At 41.2% G+C, this 25,277-nt stretch overlaps 1 pseudogene; it reads left to right on the top strand.

Moving 5' to 3' along the window:
* The first annotated feature begins 1,019 nt into the window (after nt 1-1,019).
* Nucleotides 1,020-25,221, top strand: LOC102395104 (annotated as a pseudogene).
* Nucleotides 25,222-25,277: the final 56 nt, after the last annotated feature.

Here is a 25,277-nt window from a genome sequence, read left to right as displayed (position 1 = left end):
TCAGCATTAGCCCAAGGACCCCCTTTCCTGGGCTTCAAAGCCACTTCATGACCTGGACCTGCCCACTACAGGTGGCAGTCTATGCACAAGCAAGGGCCTGGCAACCAACCTGACCTTGGTGCACCCACGTCAATCACCATACCCACAATAGGCAGCCTGCCACAACAGAGAGACTCACGCAGCCAACATAGAGGGCACCCCTAAAATATACTGCTCAGGTGACCGGAGGGTAGTGTACTGCTGGGCCCTGCAGGACATTTCCTCATAGGAAATCTCCAAGATTAGAAACAAAATCAACATACCAAATGCATGGGAATAAAAACAGTGAATTATGCAAAATGAGGCTATAGAGAAATCTGTTCCAAATCAAAGAATAAGATAAATCCCCCAAAAATAATTAAGTGGAAATAAGCAATCTACACACTGAAGAGTTTGAGGTAATAATCATAAAAATGATCAGAGTTAGAAGAAGAATAAAGAGTGAGAAATTAAAAGTTCTCATCACTGTAAAAAGCTTACTCTTTGGGGAAAGTAATTTTCAGCAGGAAGCAGGTGAGGGATCGCTTTAAAAAAAAAAAAAAGGTTGCCTCCAGGGAAAAGATTGCCTAAACAATATGCTGATGAAGTCACAGAATGATTCCATCTCTGGAACAAGTTACATTTTCATGTGTTTCAGTAAGAAATTTGGCTCTTAAGAATTCAGTCACTCTACCTACTCAAGGGCAAGATGATAAGGTTCTATCAGAACAAGCATCTAAGAACCTGATACTTTGCAAAGGTCAGAAATGTTGCACTTCAAACCAAAAGCTCTCTTGGGATGGGTTGTTCTGACTTGAAATCACAAATTTGTCTTGTCTAAATGTCCCATCGCATTATCAAACAAAGCACCCCTCTCGATAGTACAGCATCCTCTGAAGCAACAGAAGTCCTAGATGTACCTTTGGGGGATTCTCTAATTTTCCTGCCCCTTGATTTCTACAGGACTTTAAATTGCTTCCCCTGAGATCAAGGACCACAAGATGGTTTTGGAAGTGCTGAACCCAACGCATTATGATGTCACCAGCATGGTGGCCAAAGGCGTGACCGTTGCCAGCATTGCAATCCTGCTGCTCACTGGCTTTCTTCTGTTGGTTAGGAACTCTAAAAACACAACCTCAATACCAGGTAATATGGCCATTTAGTTCTATATCTAAGGAGAATGTTTTCTTGGGGTTTTGGTCCATGAGGGTAAAACAATTTTGAAAATGACCAAGAGTAAATCTGAGGATATGATTGAAGCCTCAATACATTAGCAAATGAACTCAGGTGAGTATTTTTATAACAATCATCACATGTATGTACATGCTATGTACATGTTAAATGAAAGCATTAAAAATATCTTAGATAATCCCTTCCAGTTTGCATTTTGTTTTGGTAAAATATACATGGTAGAAGTATCCTTTAAAGTAAGTTTAAGATGGAATAAAACAAGGTAAAATTCCAGGACTGCCTTTGCTCTTCTGATTCAAATTCATTCCAACTTTGCTCTGAAGGTGAAAATGCCTCTGAAATGCCTTCTGTCCTGTCTCCCTCCCACTTCGCCTCATCCTTGCCATCTGCTCTCTCCCTTCTTGAACTTATTCCTTCTTGTCATCCCACCCTTTATTTTCTTTTATTCTTCGGTGTGGTGGTGATGGTGGGGCCACCATAAGGGCTAGATAGGCCCTGGACAGTGGAAGAAAAATGGTAACCACTGTGGACTGTGGATCCTTTGAAACATCACACCCTGAAAGAATCTTCAACAAGCAGATGAATGGATAAGAAAGCTGTGGCACATATACACAATGGAATATTACTCAGCCATGAAAAAGAATGCATTTGAATCAGTTCTAATGAGGTGGATGAAACTGGAGCGTATTATACAGAGTGAAGTAAGTCAGAAAGAAAAACACCAATACGGTATACTAACGCATATATATGGAATTTAGAAAGATGGTAACAATGACCCTATATGCAAGACAGCAAAAGAGACACAGATGTAAACACCAGTCTTTTGGACTCTGTGGGAGGGCAAGGGTGGGATGATTTGAGAGGGTAGTGTTGAAACGTGTACATTATCGTATGTGAAGTGGATCGCATGTCCAGGCTTGATGCATGAGACAGGGTGCTCAGAGCTGGTGCACTGGGATGACCCTGGGGGATGGCATGGGGAGGGAGGTGGGAGGGGGGTTCTGGATGAGGAAAACATGTGCACTCGTGGCTGATTCATGTCGATGTATGACAAAAACCACTACAATATTGTAAAGTAATTAGCCTGCAATTAAAATAAATTAATTAATTTTAAAAAATTAAAAAAGCATATAATATAATTATCCAGATAATTCTAATAGAAACCCCACCACTCTACACAATCAGATTAACAGAATTCTCAGAAATATCAGACTGTTTTGTAGTTTTCAGGGAAAATTCCTCAGAGCAGGCATGTGTCCCCAGTCCAGTAAAGAATTCTATGAGTCAGTCAACTGCTTATAGTGTTATTAGAACAATAACAAGATTAAGACCCCTTGACCCAAGACTCCCAAACTTGTTTTTGTTATATAGACATTAACAAAGACTTTCCATTTTAAGGGCAAAAAGAAAACCCTGACAGTCTTTTCCACATTAATTCAGCTACTTCAAAGTTAAGTAATAAATCTTGTTTATCAGATTTGGGCTTTGACATCCATTTTAAATAATTCACACAAAAACGTATCTAAATTAACATCATTGTACTGTCTCAGAGAGTTGAGTGAGTTTTGGCCCCAAGACTAACTCACTGACAAAATGGAATTCAGGAGTAAAATATAGAAATGTTATAACTTTACAACAGGACTCCTAAAATCTTTCCAACAAGATATTGATTAACTTATCACCATCATCCCTGAAATCAAGCTACCAGGTTTGTTCTCTGATATGAGCAACAGCAAATCCCCTGGCTGCTCACCAGATTCACACTCTTTACAATTCTGTCATCATCTACATCAGCAAGGGTATGAGGGCCACTGCTCTTCAGAAAAACCATGTCACCAGACTCGACTCTGGTCGAGACACTGATCAGACCCACTGGCTCGTTACTCAATGCTTCGTTTTATTTTGTCTAATGAAGTTTAACTTGATTCTCTTCTTAAACCAAAACCTTTTTGGGAAAAAAAAGACAAAACAGAAATGGATATCTTTTGTTTGGACAATGTCTTTGCAGACCACATTTCTCACAGTTAAAAAGATGACACCAAAACCATAATTTAATTCAAACCTACCCATTCCATTCACAAGTGCTTTCAAATCCAAAGTTTCCAGACAAAACTCGGCAGCCAGACAAATCTGTCAGCTGGTCACTTGTCCTCATTTTCATTCCTATTCTCAGAGGGACTGATTGACTTGTATCTGACACCACTGATACCATTTAACACAACAAGAGTAGAGTAGACATCTATTCCAGTCCATTCAGACTGAAATTATTAAGATCAAAAGGAAGTGGTATGGTATAGAATCTGGACTACTTGTCATTCATAGAGCTATAAAGAGCCTCATGTTAATTTGTGTTGTTGTTTTAATTATTTTGTGTGTGACTCACCTACATACATCAGATGTAAAAGGACATTTGAATTTATAGAAACAAGAACAGCAGTATCTTAAGCTATTGTTCTTTTGAGTAGTGCTGAAATACTGATTGTAATCTGATGACTTTCCTAGGTCCCAGCTACTTTCTGGGAATTGGGCCCCTCATTTCCTATGGCAGGTTCCTCTGGATGGGGATTGGCAGTGCCTGAAATTACTACAAGATGTATGGAGAATTCATGAGAGTCTGGATACATGAATAGGAAACCCTCATTATTAGTAAGTAAGACTGTTAATAATTGGGGATATATTTAAAAATGAAGGCTGGGTTTTTTTGTATTAAAAAACAAACTCATTTTGATATTTTGATGTCTATTGCTAAAGATATCTTTTTATTACTTAAGTCAAGGAGGACACCTGCAGCTCAAGAACTAAAGCAGTGCTTCTCACCCTGGCTTCTATTCAAAATCCCACAGCTCTGGCCATAAACCCAACTTTTACAGCCTCCAGAGGGGAGGGAACCCAGTCATCACTAGATTTTAGAGGTCCCCAAGTGATTGCAGCATGCTGCAGAGCTGAAGGGAGGAAAGGAGGTAAGAAGCTCCCAGGACACAGGGCTTTTCCCTTCAGTATGGGGAAATGCTGAAGCAGGTTGGAGTGGATTTGCCTAATTTTCTCCCCCTAAGGTCTAGGTCAGGTGGTGGAGGTGCAAGACTAGACCTGGAGGGAAGAATGAAGCACTTGAGAAAGGCTCAGATGACCAGGACAGAAACAGCTCGTAAACAGTAGATACTCAGATCCCAGATAAATGCCCAGGAGCCTCACAGGCAATTCCTGAAATAGGATCCCTGTCACAGCACGTGCCATCTGACCAGTTTGCCCCTTACAGGAATGTGACCTTACTGACCCCGAAACTGTCAGATGCTTCCTTCACACTGAGGACACAAACAGCCTTCTGCCTGCGCCCAGCTCCATCCCTGCTCTCCCCGTTCTTCCCCGGTCAGATCCTCACAGGCTCTTCTCTGGTTGGAGTCTCTGTGTTCTCTATAATTGCCTCTGAGCCGCTCGATTTTGTTGTTAAGGGCTGAGCTCCCCACAGGAATAGGACGTGTTTGTCCCCATCTCCTTCCCTTGCTGCTCTTCAGATCCTTCCAGAACTTCCTGTACCTCTTGAAGAGACCCCACTGGACCCCAGAAAGCTTTTTCTTTGAATAATATGCCAGATCTTTTCTCTTCTGAAAGTTTGATATCTGTCATCATTACAACTGAGATTATGGCCCAACTTTTCAATTCAGCTTAGTTCTGAAGTGGTGGGGGCTGCAGAACTTTGGATGGGGAAGATGTCAGGCACCAGGGCTGCTGGGCTTCTGCCTGAGCAGCTGGGGCCGGCGGGGGGAGGGCATCTGATCATCTGTAGGTAAAGTGTGCACAGTTCCCAGGCAGCGGTGCTGTAAATAATGAGGGGCCACAGACACTTCGTGCCCTAAGTATATATTGGTGTTTGCAAGAATATCAAAAAGAAGAACATGGGTAGCATCAATAAGGGGGTAGCACTTAATACACTAACTGGGGTCAAAGTGGTCCATCTGCTACCAGTTTAAATACTAACTATCATTATAGTGTTTATATATCTGTTTTAATAGTGTATAAATTTATCCCCATGTTGTGGGATTTTTACTGTAAAACTCAGATAGTTCCAGGCAGACCAGGATGGTAGCCCACACTATTATCAGGTAAATATGTGCTGTATAGAAGATGAGGTGGGTGGAACATCTTTCGGATGGGGAAAAATCAGGATTCCATTTCAGATATGTTGACTTGACTTGCCTAGTACCACTGAATGGGATATTAAGAAGGAAGTTCTGATCATCTAGACCTTCAACTGTAGTCATAAACTAGCAAAGGAGCTGAGGAAGAGAGCCAAACAGAAAAGGGAAAACCAGGAGAGTGTGGTGGTCTGAAAGCAAGGTGAGGAATGCGTGGCAGGGAGGATGGAACTGTCAAGTATCCAGATAGTGCCACAGGACTAGACAGAGATGTGAGCATTGCATTTAGCACCAGGGAGGTTAAGGGTGACCTTGACAAGGGGACTTTCAGTGGCGTTCTGGGGGCAAAATGTGACCACTGTGGAGAATGGGGAGAGAAGAATTGGAGGTGCCAGGTACAAACTCTTCAGGGATTTTGCCCTAAAGGAGGCAGAGAAATAGTAATAAGGTTGAAAGGGGTATTTGGTCCAAGTCTTTTTGTTTGCTAAGATACAAGATACTATGACATGTGTGCTTTGATGAGAATGATGAGTCACAGAGGAAAACCATCGATGCAGCAGAAAGGAGGAATATGCTGGCTGAAATGACAAAGGAGTGACATGTGGAATTGGCCTTGAATAGGGACATGGAAGTTCATCCTCAGTAAAAAGGGATGAACTAACAGAGAGATTAGTTCATTCCTAGCCCAGGGATTGAACCCACACCTCCTGTGGCTCCTACTTTGGCAGGCAGGAGACTTTACCACTTTACATTGGAAAATCCTTTACCACTGATCACCTAGGAAGCCCATATCCACGTACATCACTAGCCTTTTCTCCAGCCCCATCCAGCTGCCATGTGCAAGCATAGACTTAACTAAGAGTTGGCTTTAATCAGGGTTGACTTTTTACATCTTACAGGATGTCCCACATTTCATATTTCTTTCAATGTCTCATTATGATGTCATTGAACATTCTCTCTATTCCCGGTATTGCTTATAAACTGAACAGCAGGTCTATTAGGCTCAACTCGATTCAGGCTAATTTGTAAGAATACTTTCCTGTTTAATCCTAGACACTTTATATTGCATCACATCAGGAGATTGGGGAAGGTGGTCTCATATTATGGGTACTAAATTTGATCAGCTTAGGATGGTTGCAGTCAGGCCTCTCTGTTAATATTCACTTTCTCTTGCAGTGACCTCAGTATCAGAACTGGGTAAGAATATCAGAGGGCAAAGGACAGGGAAAACGTGGCAGGATTGATGGAGTGTGAGTGACGGCACAGAACAGGCCTACAGGAAGCAAGTGTTTTTGAATGTTTGGTACCATTTATTCCATTGATTGTCTCCCCATATTTCTAGTACTCATCAGTCTTGAACCTCACCATTGGTCTGTGAGTTCTTTAAACTCAGAAGGGAGGTCTTTTTTTTTTTTTTTTTTAACCACCTAAACTTCTTTTTTACCACCTAAACTGACTTCCTGGCTACTTTTCATTCTGAAGGGACAAAACATTTGCCTTCTTTGGAGATAGCTTTTGACTTCAGTCATGTTTCAAGAAGCATAATGACTCGGGGGACCAGGCATCTTACGCTGTCCACTATCCATTCTGAGCTTGTGGATTCTCTGATCTCTTCACAGTTAGTCAGTGTAATAGCTCCCTCACCTGCTGTGACAGGCTGGCCCAACTGGGGGAAGGGGGTCTCTACAGTTCTCCTGAATGTCGGGAGAGCTCTGGGCTAGTGTTCTTAGCTCCTCACCAACATTCCCTTCATCATTTTCCTGATCTACTCCAGTTAGAGAAAGCCAACCTATTTATTTTAAACCCTAAAGAAGTGTGTATCATTTCTGTCTTGCCTACTTTGTTCTCTGCCAAGTCAGAGCCTCTGACTCTGATTTGTCTCTAACTGAGATATTGGCACCCCCTGGTGGACAATTGATTTAATCGTTAGCTCTTCATTAGGTAACATTAAGTTGGAGAAGGAAATGGCAACCCACTCCAGTGTTCTTGCCTGGAGAATCCCAGGGACAGAGGAGCCTAGTGGGCTGCCGTCTATGAGATCGGACAGAGTCGGACACGACTGAAGCGAAGCAGAAAGTTGGGTTGAAGTTTTTGTTTTTAATTAATTTATTTTTAATTTGCTTCCCTTGTAGCTCAGTTGGTAAAAAATCTGCCTGCAATGCAGGAGACCTGGGTTCGATTCCTGGCTCAGGAAAATCCCCTGGGGAAGGAAGTGGCAACCCACTCGACTATTCTTGCCTGGAGAATTCCATGGACAGAGGAGCCTGGCAGGCTACAGTCCATGGGGTCACAAGAGTCAGACATGATTTAGCGACTAAATGACAACTTTTTAATTGGAGGATAATTGCTTTACATTACCGTGTCAGTTTCTGCCGTCCATCAACAAGAATCAGTCATAGGTATAAATATGTCCCCTCCGTCTTGAAGCTCCCTCCAACTCCACCCCATCCCCTCCCTCTAGGTTGTCTGGTTTTGGCTCCCCATGGGCTGAAGCTTTTAACTGGGCAGAATTCATCAAAACATTTGGACACACCAATATGTTTTATGATATACCCTAAAGCTCTAAATGTCAGAGTACAACAATAGTATTCTTTGTCCTCTAAGAACTTAAAATTTGTTGATCCTAGTTTGTGAAGTAAAAGTATACAAATGACTTACTTGCTGCTTTGATTATAGAGTGAGGGAGGGGATGGTAAGAATAGCTAGAATTCTGAAATCTATCAATTAATTAGAAGTTCAGTCCTTTCTATGGCATGATGTCTGTACATAGGGCAAAATTTTATCTCTGTGTCAATCATATTAATTTCCTGGAATACAAATAGAAGTATCTGGATTTGTGTCAGTATTAAATATACAATGGAATAAATAAAGCTACCCTACATTTTATACTAAAGAGAACTATCCTGTTATCCTTTATCCTCTCAATTGTAAATTATTTAAATGGTTGATTTCTCTTGCCAATGCCGTACCCTAACTTATAAGCAGTCTTAATAAAAAAATCTCAACCAAGTGAGGCTCTCTGTAGAAGCATTCTGTACCACTGCCCTAAGAAGACAATATTCTCTGCACACATGGAGGCCCCATTTTGTCTTCAGCTAGGAATTTACAACATTCTATAATGCTCCTCGCTTATTGTGACCAAATTAGACTGGGATTGGGAGCAGGAAACAAGTCCTGGAGGAGGAGATGGGTGGGGAAGGGTTGCCTCCACCTTCCTAGTTGCTCTGAAGCCCAGTCCAGGGCTAAAGAGCTGGGTATGTGAGTGAGGATAGAAGGCACAGTAGTGGAAGAAGAACTGGGAAGTTCAAGGAAGCCTGGGCTATTGGCAAAGTCCCACGGATGCCATATCAAGGGCTATCTAATGGCTCAATATATCCTATGTCTTGGGAGAACTCTGTGACCCTGAAGACCTTGGTGATTCATGATGGATTCAGAGCTCCAGGAGAGCAGCTGTCACTGCCACACAGAGGCTTCCAGGCCCACCCAAGTCAGCCAAGCTCAGAGCAGAGGTACCCAGGTATATCCTTCAGTCCCAGAGTGATACCCCTGGAAGGGCCAGGCCTGGTTAGAGACGCTGAGGAATCGGTGGTACAAGGCAGAACTGCTGCTTCCAGACTAAAGAGATGAGACTTCAATTATTCCAGCACCTCCCAATTCTGAGGCTCCCTTATGCAGGGAAGGGGGGGTCTTGGGGGTGGGGGGTGGGGAGCAAGGAGAAGGGCACTGTCTGGAGTGGGGCTGCCTCAGGGCTGGAGGCTCCTGGAAACATGGTGGTGTGGAGGATGCACTTTCTTACAGCCTTGCAGCTTTGACCACATTAGTGGATGATATTTTAGAGACTAGCTATTAGAGAAGGGCAAATAACAAATAACTCTATGTGTGCATTGTTTGTTGATCTTTAGTAATGCTCAAACAGAGAGCTAGTAGGTAGAAATGTTTCAACCAGAGAAGGAGGTTCTTTTGCTAACACAGAGAAGGAGGTGCTCATTTAATCTGAATACTAGAAAGTATGCACTGAATTTAGATCAACAGGTATTTTCTACGAGAGACACCGGGTCAGCAAACTCATCACACTGAGTTCTCCTGACCCTTAACAGGTAACCCCAAGGTCTGCTGTCTCTGTAGGTCCTCGAGAGTGTTCCACGTAATGAAGCACAATCATTATACATCTTGATTTGGCAGCAAACTTGGCTTGCAGTTCATCAGCATGCATGAAAAATGCATCATATTTAACAATAATCCAGTTATCTGGAAAGCTGTCAGAACTTACTTTATGAAAGGTATTCAGGTGTCTGGCTAAATTCTGCTTTTTTGTCTATGAATATGCCTTATGAAATCATTAACTTCTGCTGCTTCACCGTTTTGAAATAGTAAGAGCTAGCATTCATTACGGGTTTCCCAGGTGGTGCTAGTGTGTAAAGAACCCACCTGACAATGCAGGAAACACAGGTTCAATCCCTGGGTCAGGAAGATGCCTTGGAAGAGGGCATGACAACCCACTCCAGTATTCTGCCTGGAGAATGCCCAGGGACAGAGGAGCCTGGAGGGCTATAGGGCCACAGAGTTCGAAACAACTGAAGCGACTGAGCACAGCACAGCATTCATTACACATGTACTCTGTAATAGGCACTGTTTTAAACACTGGATGCCTTAATCCCACAGCGACTCCATGTGGTAAATACCACCTACATTTTGCAAATGAGAAAACTGAGGCATAAAGAAGTTAAGTGAGTGAGTGAGTGAAGTCGCTCAGTTGTGTCCGACTCTTTGCAACCCGGTGGACTGTAGGTACCATGCTCAATTTCCACCATTAATAAAAGGTAGCACAGAAGAGAACCTCAGAGCCTACATATTTAACCACTTCAATTTGGTTCTTCCTGTTTTTACATCGACCTGATGGATGTGAAAAAGAATTGGCTCTCTATACACTTAATGTCACTTCAATTAAGAATTTAGTGTGTCAGCCATATAGTTGATTTAACAGAGCAACATGTTTGCTGAACCATTGGCTGACATCCCAGATGTTTTAACAGAAGGCAATTTGCAAATAACTTCGAGAATTTTAGAACTGAGAAGGGGTGCATTATCTCTTCCAACCTCTGAATTTCATACTTAAAGTAAATACATTTCTAGAGAGCTAGTGATTTCCCCCAGGCAACACAGCCAGATATGGAAGAGCAGAAACTAGATTCCAAATATTCTTATTTAGCGATTTATCTCTTTACTATACACTGCTGAAATTGAAGTCTTTGGCTTCAAACTACATATTCCTTATCTTACAGTTTTATGAGTCAAAAGTCAGATGTGAGTCAGTTCAGTTCAGTCACTCAGTCGTGTCTGACTCTTTGCAACCCCATGGACTGCAGCAAGCCAGGCTTCCCTGTCCATCACCAACTCCTGGAGCTTGCTCAAACTTATGTCCATTGAGTCAGTGATGCCATTCAGCCATCTCATCCTCTGATGTCCTCTTCTCTTTCTGCCTTCAATCTTTCCCAGCATCAGGGTCTTTTCCAGTGAGTGGCCCTTCACATCAGATAGCCAAAATATTGGAGCTTCAGCTTCAGCATCAGTCCTTCCAATGAATATTCAGGATTGATGCCTTTAGGATTGACTGGTTGGATCTCCTTGCAGTCCAAGGGACTCTCAAGAGTCTTCTCCAACACCACAGTTCAAAAGCATCAATTCTTTGGCATTCAGTTTTCTTTATGGCCCAACTCTCACATCCATATACAACTACTGAAAAAACCATAGCTTTGACTAGACGGACCTTTGTAGGCAAAGTAATGTCTCTGTTTTTTAATATGTTCTCTAGGTTTGTCATAGCTTTCCTTCCTGGGAGCAAACGTCTTTTAATTTCATGGCTGCAGCCACCATCTTCAGTGATTTTGAAACCTAAGAAAATAAAGTCTGTTACTGTTTCCATTGTTTCCCCATCTATTTACCATGAAGTGATGCGATTGGATGCCATGATCTTAGTTTATTGAATATTAAGTTTTAAGCCAGCTTTTTCTCTCTCCTCTTTCACTTTCATAAAGAGGCTCTTTAGTTCCTCTTCACTTTCGGTCATAATGGTGGTGTTATCTGAGGTTATTTATATTCTCCTGGCAATCCTGATTTCAGCTTGTGCTTCATCCAGCCCAGTATTTTGCATGATGTACTCTGCATAGAAGTTAAATAAGCAGGGTGACAATATACAGCCTTGACGTCCTCCTTTCCCAATTTGGAACCAGTTTGTTGTTCCATATCCGGTTCTCACTGTTGTTTCTTGACCTGTGTACAGATTTCTCAGGAGGCAGGTAAGGTGGTCTGGTATTCCCATCTCTTTAAGAATTTTCCACAGTTTGTTGTGATCCACACAATCAAAAGCTTTAGAATAGTCAATGAAGCAGATGTTTTTCTGGAACTCTCTTGTTTTTTTCTATGTTTTTCTATGATGTTGGAAATTTGATCTCTGGTTCCTCTGCCTTTTCTAAATCCAGCTTGAACATCTAAAAGTTCTTGGTTCATGTACTGTTGAAGCCTAGCTTGGATAATTTTGAGCATTACTTTGCTGGTGTGTGAGATGAGTGCAATTGTGCAGTAGTTTGAACATTCTTTGGCATGGCCTTTCTTTGGGATTCATGATGTGGGTCTCATATGGGGCAAAAATCAAGACACTGACAAGGTTGTGTTCTTTCTGGAGAATCTAGGGAGAAAGTGTTTTCTTGACTTTCCCAGCTTCTAGAGTCTGTCCATTCTGTTCATATGTTTGAAATGTGGTTTATACATTTGAAATGAGGTTTCAAGCTCTTGAATGTAGAGGCAAATCAGACATTAGCCTGGGACTGACATCAGCCTGTCAAGGCCAACCCTTCGTGCAAAGGATTTATTCATGAAGGAATCATTTGTCCCACTTGTCAATGTGACAGTCACCCAGGAAACAGCATCCCACCTTCCATATCTCCAAGTCACTCCTAGTCAGAAAGTGTGCTGCCAACCCAAACTTCCTTTATATATATATATATGGGTGGGTGAAAATGTTTAGAGTCTACGACCACTCACCAGGTCTCTTTTCTTCTTCAGAGTGTGCCTGAAAGGACTTCTGCAGCACAGCTGATTTGTTTTATTTGAGGACTTTGACTTTACAATACAATTGAATGAAAAATACAGGAAAAAAGAGATTATTCCTAAAGAAACCTTATAGCAACCTTGAACAAAAGAGAGAAAGTAGGACTTTAAGAGTTACGTCTAATGTTAGACCACCTACCATCAAGATTAATAACTGCTCATATGGTCAGGAGCCAAGCAAGGGAAGAGATCAGAACCAGTTCCCTCTACCTGGTTTCATTCATCCATTCATCCACTCATTCTAGGGGCCACCATGTTCTGTGGACATGATCTATAAAGCTAATAGGTTATTACTGCACTTAAAGTGTTTTCAGTTCTGTGAGGAAGACAGCTCAAACAAAAAAGAAATTTTTTTGGAAGTTTTGACATTGAGTACAATAAATCTGGATGTAGTTTGAAGAAAAACCAAAATTAAGAGAAAGGTATATTTGGTCATTTATAAGACTATGCATGTGTGTGTGCTAAGTCACTTAAGTCATGTCCAACTCTGTGTTACCCTATGGACATAGCCTGCCAGGCTCCTTGGTCCATGGGATTCTCCAGGCAAGAATACTGGAATGGGTTGGCAGACCCTTCTCCAGAGGATCTTCCAGACCCAGGGATTGAATCCGGATCTCCTACATTAGTAGGCAGGTTCTTTCCCTGGTGGCTCAGACGGTAAAGCGTCTGTCTACAATGCAGGAGACCCGGGTTCGATCCCTGGGTTGGGAAGATCCCCTGGAGAAGGAAATGGCAATCCACTCCAGTATTCTTGCCTGGAAAATCCCATGGACAGAGGAGCCCGGTAGGCTACAGTCCATGGGGTCGCAAAGAGTCGAACACGACTGAGCCACTTCACTTTCACTTTCTTTACCACTAGCGCTGCCTGGGAAGACTGCGGCTGCTGCTAAGTCGCTTCAGTCGTGTCCGACTCTGCGCGACCCCATAGACGGCAGCCCACCAGGCTCCCCTGTCCCTGGGATTCTCCAGGCAAGAACACTGGAGTGGGTTGTCATTTCCTTCTCCAATGCATGAAAGTGAAACGTGAAAGTGAAGTTGCTCAGTCATGTCTGACTCCTAGCGACCCCATGGACTGCAGCCTACCAGGCTCCTCCATCCCAGGCTAACACTTTACAAATACGAACTACAATTAAACAGGAAACACCTTAGGTATAAAAGTAAGATCCAATTTGAATAGTCCTGTATCAATATTCTGCCACCCACTGAAACATAAAATATCATCCTGGTGAAATCCGAACCATCTTTAGGGAGAACTGTATATAATAAATATAGAAAATCACTGATTTGTAACTTATGACCACCAGCACTAAAGATTTCATTTGCAGTCTCTCAAATGATTTGTCATAGGTAGAATACAAGTTTAATTTTGAGGCATCTGTTCTAAAAATATTTATTTTTCATTCATCCATTCATTTATTTTTAATAATAAACATGATACTTGATACTGGACAATTAGTAGAATACAGAAGAAACTTTAAAGATGAAAATTTCCACTCATTTAATAAAAATCTGTGGTCAGTTAAGCTCTGAACATAAAAAGCCAAAATTGCCTGATCGCTTGTGTGCCCTGGAGTTGGAGGTAGCTCACTCTGATGTTGTCCCCTTCAGCTTTGTCCGGCCCTGGCCTGGTGCGCATGGTGACCATCTGTGCTGATTCCATCACCAAGCATCTGGACAGGCTGGAGGAGGTCTGCAATGACTTGGGCTATGTGGACATGTTGACCCTCATGCGGCGCATCATGCTGGACACCTCTAATGTGCTCTTCCTGGGGATCCCCTTGGACGGTACTGAAATTTTCGTTCTCATGACTTGACATTCAGCCCTTTACTAAACAGGGCATGAGAAGGATAATGAACTCATGGAAAGATACACTCTTTTGTACACTGCTCTTCTTTAAATCTTTCCAAGTATTCCTAAAGTGTTTTCCTGGTATGTCTGCCTTCCTCACTTATAAGATCATAAAAATCCATAGTGGAGGCCATTTTCTATTTCTTTTGTATCTCTCCTCATTGTTCTAGGAAGTAGAATGATTCTACCTATCTATTACATTTCAGATTAGAAACATATCTATTACATTTCCGATTAGAAACTTAAGTTTCTAATCATTTCATTTGGTCATAAATACATCTAATCACCAAACCAATGTATTTAACCATTACACACCTTTTGGCCATTCTTTTGGCCAAAATATAGATACACACACACACACACATACACGTATATATGTGTATATACACATACATACACAAAGAAACATTCTATCTCTCCATACACACACACATGCACACACACGCACACACACACACACACACACAACACATAAATGGACAAACACACCTCTCCCCCAAAGTCACTAAGTATGAAAACTTTGACTCTATCTATATGATGATAAGGGTACTGCTGCTGCTGCTGGAAATAATGATGATAACTATCATTAACTTAGTATCTACTATGTGAAAGCAGTATAAAAAGTTGCTTCACATAAAGTTTGTGATTTAACATTTATAACAACACTGGAAAGATATTTCACTTAAGAAGATGCTTTCCTCACTACACTACAGAAAAAAATCATTAAACACACATAAGCAACTCTACCACCAACAGAAGAACAAATATCAATCATGTGGATTCATTCCATCTTGCTATTGTCAGCTTAATGTAATTTCTCCTGATTTGATTTCTAACAGTGTTCACTGATTCATATATTCTTTCAACTAATATTTATTGATTGCCTATTTTATGGCAGGCTTAGGTTCTGGGGTTAGAGTAGTGAACTAGATAAAGCCCTTGCCTTTGAAGAATTTACATCCCAGTGGACATAAGAACAGTAAACAAGTAACTATCTAGTAATATTTTAGGCAATAATAAGTGCCTTGGAAAAAAAAGTAGGGTAAAGGGCTATAAAGTGAATGGGGGTGGTTGGAGAGAGGCCGAGACTACTGTGGAGAGAGGTGGTGGTCAGAAAGGCCTCTGACCCTCTGATTTGGAATAGACATCTGAACAAAGTCCCAGATGAAGTGTAGCCCTGAACCCCCTGCAGATCTGAGGGAATAACATCACAGGCATAAGAACAAGGCATGATTTTCACATTCACGCACACCAGCTGAGCTATCCCACCTACTCCCTGATCAACTACATTTGGACAAACAAACAAGTGATAAGCCCTCCCTTTTTATTCTCCACTCTCCTCGCCTCATACCGCCTGCTCTTTAATTATTCCTTACAAGAGTCATAGGACCTCTGTCTGACTGACATCAGGATGAAAGCCCCATATGCTCTGAGGACTTTAGTCACAGTCTCTTGCCTGGATCCCCTTTCAGATAGGGACTCTCAAGGTACTTTTCTTGCCACACACATCTCTCCTAAGGATTGACAGCTACCTATTTTAGAAGTCCCTTCTTCTTGGTTCCCCACTAGCCTTGATTCATAGAAGGGGTAAAGTAAAATGCATTGTACAGCTCTCTGCTAACTTATGGATGCAGACTGTGTGGCTAAGAACCTGCATAATCTATACAGAGTTATATGTATTTCCCCCTGCTCACGAGGTCCTTGTTAAACTCTCAATGGGCCTGAGGGACCCAGTGCACCAATAGCAAAGGGCATGGCCCTAAGGTCAGATAGGACTGGGCTGCAGCCTACGGGCTGCCAGCCACACTGGCTGTATGGTGTTGGCAAACTTCTTCATTTCTATGAACCACAAATTCTGCATCTGCTTATGTCTCTTCCCTTCCCATGTGTATAATCTGAAAAAAATAAGTAGTTATCTTTTCTCTGGTATTCAATTTAATTCAAAAACACCCATTAAAGAGCTGACTGCACAAGATACAGGACAAGGCATTGAAGATTCCAAGATGAATTCTACACACTGGACAGAAATATAAACAACAGAATGGGACGACTTTTTGCCATGCCAGGTACCAGAATTGAGGCCAGAACAGTTTTAATTACTTCTTATTTCCCATGGTCTGGAAAATAGAAGGTGTTGAAGGCTCAGTCTAGGAGAAGGATATGAAATTCTAAGCTGTGTCTCTAACACAAACTTGAAAACTATAAATATCTCTGATAAACAAGTAGGATAAATTAGTGTTGGTTTGTTAGGTGACATTCATGTGGCTGAAACACCCACTGAAAGCAGAACCTTGTCCTGCTTAGAGTCCAAGATGCTAGGAGAGTCTACAGGGATCTTCTCTCATCAGCATATCCTTCTTGGACTCATATTTCTGCTCACATGCTCTGATCTTTTTGTTTTTCCAGAAAGCACCCTTGTGGTTAAAATCCAGGGTTATTTTGATGCATGGCAAGCTCTCCTTCTAAAACCAGACATCTTCTTTAAGCTTTCTTGGCTATGTAGGAAGCATGAGAAATCTGTGTACGTACCACATTTTGGAATAATTATTGATGAGACTGATTGGTGTTGGGTCTTAGCTATTGCTGGCCTCTTTGTAAGTTTTCTGTCTCCAAAACCACAGAGATCTGTTGATTAAGACGCTGGTGAAGCACTTCTTACAGCACGTCAGGCCCGTGTGACCAGACCACAGAGGAAAAGGTAGCCTTTGGCCCAGGGGAGCTTTTCACCTCGGAGGTTGAGAGCCCCATCTCTGAACCTAGAACACTGAAGTGTGTTTTGAGTTGAAGAAAAGGGTTGGCTGAACCTATCATTATTATTTGTCAGAATTCTCTATGCATGTCTGAAGAAATGAAAACCAAATCATTTTATTGTTGTGCTGCTTCTGAATGAATTTTACTTAATTCAACTTGTAGGAAATGACAGTAGTCACAAATTTTTTTCATGATGAATTTTTATAAGATGTCTTGTTTGTTTATTTATGTATCTTATATTTTGGGGGAATCCTAAAATTGTCATTATTGGGTTTGCTTTGGTCTCAGATTACCCTAACAGAAGACTGTACAGATGCCTAATGGCTTATTGGATAGTCATTGGGTTTTAAGAGTATGAGTAGCCAACCACTAAATGAGCCACTTCTAACAACCAGAGGAAAGCCCAGGGGATCTAAAAGTAGACAGACCTGGTTTGTATCCTATCTCTACCACTTGGTAACCAAATGGTCTTGGGAAGTTCTTTAAAACAAATTATAGCCTACTTTCCATGGTGGTATACAGGTTAATTAGATCCTCTATGTAGGGCAATCAACTCAGAGCATGACACATAGAAGGCAGTAAACATGTTATCTCTCTCCATCCCTCTGTTCATATCTTCCCCAGATGTCCAGAGTATCTTAAATTCTCCAGTTCCTAAACTTGGTTGAAGAGCTAACTTCATCATGTTTGCACATTTTGAAATTCAGTAATACTAGTGTCCAGGAAGTCAGTTTCACGTTGCTCTGACATGTTCTCCAGTGGTCGATGAGTAGCAGGTGGATGATTTGGACACATGGGCCTTTAAACACTTCTCTTTGCTTCACCCAGAGCTTACTGTGACTTGAATCAAGAAGGTCAGTGATTCGTCTCTTCACTGTGGTCAGACTGTGTGGTGGTCTGAAAAATCATATTGAACCACAGCTACATTAATTTAGCTTTACTGTGGTCAGCAGGCCCGTAGAAACTTACTGCATGAGAATGTGTAACAGTTTTCTTTGTCTTCTTTGAAATTAGCTCAGCAACATTCCCTCTCTATATAAATTTGCCAATGGTTAGTGAACTAGGTAATATCTTCTCTGATCTAAAGCACTAAGACCTAGAGAAATCTTTTCATCTCCATCCTCTCATGCCTTTTCAATAATACCAATACTTTTATTGTTGGGGCCTAATTGACACATAACATTATGTTACTTTCCGGTGTACAGAATGATTCAATATATGAATATACTGAGAAATATTCATCACAATCTAGTTAACATCTTTCACCAAACATAGTTAGAAAATTTTTTCCTTGAATGAGTACTTTTAAGATTTACTCTCTTAGCAACTTTTAAATATGCAAACAGCATGTTAACTGTAATCACCATGCTGTATATTACATCCCCATGACCTATCAATCATATAACTGAAAGGAAGTTTGTACCTTTGACCTGACCCTCTTCACCCATTTCACACCCAAACTACAGGAAGCATCCACAGCAATCACCAATCTCTTCTTTTAACAAAGAGCTTGGAATTTTTGCCTTTTTTTTTTTTTAAGATCCAATATATAAGTGAAATCATATAGTATTTGTCTTAATCATGTCAACACTTTTAAAATATATATATTTATGGAAAAGATTCTGGGACATCTACTTCCATCCCTAGATATCCAATTTTATATTTTTCCCTCTTTGAATTCCCAGTATTACAAAAGTATCATTTTGTACTTTTTATTTTGTTAAGTGTAAGGTTTTTTCAGTCTCGGAATACATTGAAGGTGTTTGTGGCTTAGACTAGGAACCTAGCCACAATTATCTTGTACAAAATACATTCAGAGTTCCAATAGACGCATTCTTATAAGTTTGTAAGCCAGAGAGTTTGTATTTTCTGAAAACTATCACTAAACTCAATTTTCCTAGTTTTTAATGACATACAAGTTCTAATGCATACATTTAATTAGGAGCAATTTCTAACCTGAATAGGAGGAATCCCAATGGATATTCACAGGCCCCTGATTCTGGCACAGGGAGGAAGCAGATGCTTAGAAATGGATTCAACTCTATCAAGACATTCTCTATGAATTCAGTCTAAGGGCATTTCAGTGCATCCCAGACATTTGGGGACTACTGCTTAGGTGAGTAACGTTGTGAACATTCTAGACCACCATTGAGTGAATATAGGAGACACTCAACAAATATTTGCTGAACAAGTGGCTGGGTAGATGAATAAATGAACGTGAATATATCCCTGCTATATATTTGGAATGATGTGTGAGTGTGTGCCTGTAAGCATACTCACAGACATACACAATAGTAAACATCCTTATTTGGAATGACACACTAAATTACTCTCCTGAAGAATATCTCTCAATGTTTAAACATCTTCCCTGAGAAACCAAAAAAAAAAAAGTGGGGGGAGAAAACTTTAAAAATAGGAGGAATATTAAAGAATATTCCCTTACTTCTGCTAAACTGGAGTAAACATAGAAGCTATTTAGGTCAATTGAGTATTTAAATATGTAGGCAAATGTGTCGACAAGAATTTGAAAGAAAGATTTATTGTACATTTAACCTAATACAGAATAGTATTCCCTGAAACTGGGGAACAATACAGTTATACATGAATGCATATACTTAAAGACAAGAAGAGCAGAATAGAGATCTCAAGATGGCCTTAATATTCATCTAGTCTGATCTCTTCACTTTAAAAGAGACATACACCTCAGAGACTAAAAGTAGGTTATGTGGAAGGACAACAACCTGGAGTAGAACCTTGACTCTTCTCCAGGGTGTTTTACCATTCACCACACTCTCAAAATGCAGAAGCCTATTGATGTAACTAGTCATTCATTCAACAACTATTTAGTCAGTGTTACTATGAGGCAGAAACTTCAAGGTATGAGATAAATATCAAGAGGAATAATTCCTGTGTAGAAGAGGAAACTCAAATTTAATCATCTTTGGGGTTACGCAGATAAAAATGGCCTAAGTGGCTATGAGATAAAGAAAATGGAAGTGCCCATGGCAGACTGGGGTGTGCATGCTCCTAACAATGGCATCTACTAGCTTTGGGATTTGATGTTTAATTTAAGCACAGTGCTGGCCCAATCAAATATCAGAAAATTGGATTTAGCATTTTGGTAGCAGTTTTCAACCCTTAACCACAAATTACAATCTTGATTTTACTACCAGCTCTGAGATATATTGGCTAACTCTGGTTCCTTAACTTGATATAACATATATAATTTAAGGATATTTGCAAAGAATTAAGTATAAACTCAGTTATTAATGAACACTAATGGCTTCAATTAAGCAAATTTTAAATGGCAATTGAATTTGTTTATCTAGATGTCTTATCTGTGTACAAGTAGGTAATATTTCCTGTGATTTTTCCAGCAAAGATTTGAAAGATGAAATGGAAATTCTGATAGGGAAAAAAAAAAAAAAGACACAGTATTTTCATAGCAGAGAAACTGGAAGACTCTATGGATTTTGCCACTGAGTTGATTCTGGCTGAGGTACAGACCTCACTAGCCATAATCCCTCACAACATATGTGTGTTACTATTTCTGTATAGGTGTCTAAAAATTCCCTATTAATTGTTGCATGTTTTTGCTCTTGAGTATCTGTTCCAGTATCTATCACGTCCAATCCAATAGGCTACTATTGGACAATCAGGTAAGACTTTAAGTCTGAAACATCTGTGTCTGCACAACACAAAATGTGAACACCAAGGAGTCCAAAGACAATAAACACACAGAAATCTTTGGTTAAATTGTTCAGTTTTAGACTGAAGGTTGTTAATGCCAAAGTCTATCATCAATCCAAACGATGCATAATTCCTATGATTTCATTTTATTGAGGTGATTGATCCTTGAGGGCCACTTCGCTTCCTGTTCTGACCTTTCCTTCACTTTCGCAGTATTTCTCCCCCTTTCCATTGTAGAAACGCGGTGAGCTGACAGGACAGAATGTAAACCAGTGCATACTGGAAATGACAACCGCAGCACCAGACACCATGTCTGTCTCTGTGTTCTTCGTGCTGTTTCTCATTGCAACGCATCCCCAGGTTGAAGAGGCAGTAGTGAAGGAAATCCAGACTGTTGTTGGTAAGAATTTATCAAACAGATAATAGAGATTAGAAATCAATTCCTTCTGGATATCAGTTTCTATCTCCTAATAATCTTATGTCAAACCTTCCTAGAACCCATCCAGAGAATAATGAAGCAAGTCATTGTGTCATATTTTCATTATGCTAGACAGGTATCAGTGTTTTCCTGATATAAAAAAACACATGCTGCTTGGAAAGAAATCAAATAATAGAGAGATTTATAAAGTAGAATGTAATATCTCTTGATCCTCCTACTCTCATCTACAGTCTTGTTCCCATTCCCCAGGAGGAGTCACTTCTGAGGGGCTGGGTTGGTACAGTTCTCTGATCAAGTGAGACCTCTCCTAAATAGAGTAATTGTACAAAGGCAGAGTTGCCTCGGGACCCTGGGTTGATTTTCATTCTGCAGAAGTGATATCCCATTTGAGAATGCTTTAAAGTTTTGCCAATTCTGAGGATAAATTGAGCCTCTCTGACTGGTATGGAGCCAAACAATCTGAGACTGTGGAGGTGTCCACCAGTTCCCAGCTCACCTGGGGCTGATCTGAGGACCCCCTTTTATGTGGTGGAGAGACAGGATTTTTGCTATTCTGTCACACCAGGTTGTCCTGAATGAGACAGGGAGGAGGGACAATCAGAGATATTTTCTGACAGATGACTGCACAGGATACCAGAAAAGAACATTTCCTTGAACGTGATTAAACTCACCATCTCTCTTTGATTAAAGAATTAACATCTTCTAGAATTGAGAATCGGAGAAGGCAATGGCACCCCACTCCAGTACTCTCGTCTGGAAAAATCCCATGGACAGAGGAACCTGGTAGGCTACAGTCCATGGGGTCGCTAAGAGTTGGACACGACTGAGCGACTTCACTTTCACGTTTCACTTTCATGCCTTGGAGAAGGAAATGGCAACCCACTCCAGTGTTCTTGCCTGGAGAATCCCAGGGACAGGGGAGCCTGGTGGGCTGCCGTCTCTGGGGTCGCACAGAGTCGGACATGACTGAAGCGACTTAGCAGCAGCAGCAGTAGCAGAATTGAGAATAGCGGACCAAACTCAAGAACCACAGAGGTAGCTGATAAATGTTTGAAGCAGACTGGGTAGGTCTACATGATGCTCCAGAGAGGAGTTTCTCTAGAGAGCTCCTCAGCCATTCAACCTCAGCCAACGGCTGCCATGTGGAGATGTGGGTCCAATGTTACCTGGCCTTATTTTTCTACAAGTCCAGATGTCTCAATGACATCCCTCAGATGTTAAGATAATCGACTTCAAATCTGATTTTTCATAAGACTTGGTGGACAAAACATAGCATCAGATCAGATCAGATCAGTCGCTCAGTCGTGTCCGACTCTTTGTGACCCCATTAATTGCAGCATGCCAGGCCTCCCTGTCCATCACCAACTCCTGGAGTTCACTGAGACTCACGTCCATCGAGTCAGTGATGCCATCCAGCCATCTCATCCTCTGTCGTCCCCTTCTCCTCCTGCCCCCAATCCCTCCCAGCATCAGAGTCTTTTCCAATGAGTCAACACTTCGCATAACGTGGCCAAAGTACTGGAGTTTCAGCTTTAGCATCAGTCCTTCCATAGAAATCCCAGGGCTGATCTCCTTCAGAATGGACTGGTTGGATCTCCTTGCAGTCCAAGGGACTTTCAAGAGTCTTCTCCAACACCACAGTTCAAAAGCATCAATTCTTCGGCGCTCAGCCTTCTTCACAGTCCAACTCTCACATCCACACATGACCCCTGGAAAAACCATAGCCTTGACTAGAAGAACCTTTGTTGGCAAAGTAATGTCTCTGCTTTTGAATATGCTATCTAGGTTGGTCATAACTTTCCTTCCAAGGAGCAAGCGTCTTTTAATTTCATGGCTGCAGTCACCATCTGCAGTGATTTTGGAGCCCCAAAAAATAAAGTCTGACACTGTTTCCACTGTTTCCCCATCTATTTCCCATGAAGTGATAGGACCAGATGCCATGATCTTCATTTTCTGAATGTTGAGCTTTAAGCCAACTTTTTCACTCTCCTCTTTCACTTTCATCAAGAGGCTTTTGAGTTCCTCTTCACTTTCGGCCATAAGGGTGGTGTCATCTGCATATCTGAGGTTATTGATATTTCTCCCAGCAATCTTGATTCCAGCTTGTGTTTCTTCCAGTCCAGCGTTTCTCATGATGTACTCTGCATATAAGTTAAATAAGCAGGGTGACAATATATAGCCTTGACGTACTCCTTTTCCTATTTGGAACCAGTCTGTTGTTCCATGTCCAGTTCTAACTGTTGCTTCCTGACCTGCATACAAATTTCTCAAGAGGCAGATCAGGTGGTCTGGTATTCCCATCTGAAATTTTTTCAAACTGACCTATAACAACACTGAAATTAGCATGACCTTCTTTGTCCTTTTTGTCTGCTTCCACAGGTGAAAGAAAAATAAAGAGTGATGATATTCAAAAGCTAACTGTGGTAGAAAATTTTATTAATGAGAGCATGCGATACCAGCCCGTCATGGACCTAGTCATGAGCAAAGCCTTAGAGGATGACGTCATCGATGGCTACCCGGTGAAAAAGGGGACTAACATTATCCTGAATCTTGGAAGAATGCATAGACTCGAGTTTTTCCCAAAGCCTAATAAATTTACTCTGGAAAACTTTGCCAAGAATGTAAGAGTCCTTCCTTAAAACTGAGTGTGCCACCCTGAAAGCATCAACTGTTAAATCCCCTCTGTTTCTGTATTTGTACATTTCATTTTATTTACTCATCCCCTCCAGCCTCACCAGGAGAGAACACATTTTCCCTGGCTAGAAGATGCCCATCAGTTCTGTCTTCAAGCCTAGGAGGTTGGCTTTCCAGCTCTTGGAAATGTCTTCACGGAGGGCACACAAGATCAAAGTATGAACAATTCAGGCCCTTAATTTGCCTAAAATGAGGTAAAGTTTGTTTAACCAACCCACTTTTCCACGTATCACATTGTCATCATGTAGATTCAGCTGTAGCATCATCTACGATAATTAGACGGAAATCAAATCAGAAGAAATGATTTGGTTTTTGCAGTCTGCCTTTGAGTCACCAAATGGCCCCACAAGTACTAGTCTCTATTCTAAACAGGATGTGGTAATTAGAAGAACTCCCACCTTGTTCTTAATTGAGGTATACTGGAGATTCTGCCTCTGTTATGTCAAATTCTAGGCAATGATTCTTTTTTAACCTGAATTATCCATATAGTTCATTGCATACTCCATTTTTCAATTTCCATATGGGAAGAGACATGATCTTAGTTAAACCAGTTCTCTAATTCACTGTACTTGTATATAAGCAACACTTACCATGTTGCCAATTGGTCAAAAATAACTTACTAAGTATCCTTCAAGTGCCAGACAGTATGTAAGTCCAAATGGGGACAAGACAGAGAGGTGTGTCCCTTTAAATATTTGTATAACAAAAAATATTTAGATTCTTGGCATTAATAGGACAGGAATGCACACTTTTGCCTAAATCTGTCCTTGGCATCAGGTTATATGGCCTGGCACAACAGCCTTTGCCTCAGTGACTGGCAGAACAGCAGTAAAGATGTGGCCTTCCCCCAGAGCTAGCTGAGTGCTTTACATGAAAATGTAACTGGGGATTGTTGAGGTTGTGTCTGTATCACAAAAGATGAATCAAACAGGAAGGAGAAAGTCTTATCTGAGTCATAGTCATTCCTGTCTGTGAAGAAGCAGTATGGCCAAACCACTAAAACCGAGCATTCTGACTGACTGTGGTTTCAGGGCGAATCAAACGGAGGTGCATGACTCTAGCCTTTACTACTCTGGCTAATTGTCTGATCTCTTTCCCAGCTTCCTTACAGGTACTTTCAGCTATTTGGCTTTGGGCCCCGGGCCTGTGCAGGAAAGTACATCACCATGGTGATGATGAAGGTCATCCTGGTCACCCTTCTGAGACGCTTCCACGTGCAGACTTTGCAAGGTTGGTGCGTTGAGAAGATGCAGAAGAAAAATGACTTATCCTTGCATCCAGACAAGACCAGCGACCAGCTGGAAATGATTTTCACCCCAAGAAATTCAGACAAGTGCCTCGAGTGCTAAAGAAGTTTGGTCAGTCCCTGCCCCAGAGCACCGCTCAACAGAATTCCACATGGGAA

This window comes from Bubalus bubalis, chromosome 11 (genome assembly GCF_019923935.1).
Source record: "Bubalus bubalis isolate 160015118507 breed Murrah chromosome 11, NDDB_SH_1, whole genome shotgun sequence".
Classification (NCBI taxonomy): Eukaryota; Metazoa; Chordata; class Mammalia; order Artiodactyla; family Bovidae; genus Bubalus; species Bubalus bubalis.
Note: the sequence above shows the minus strand (reverse complement) of the source record. Positions and strands in the feature narration are given on the sequence as shown.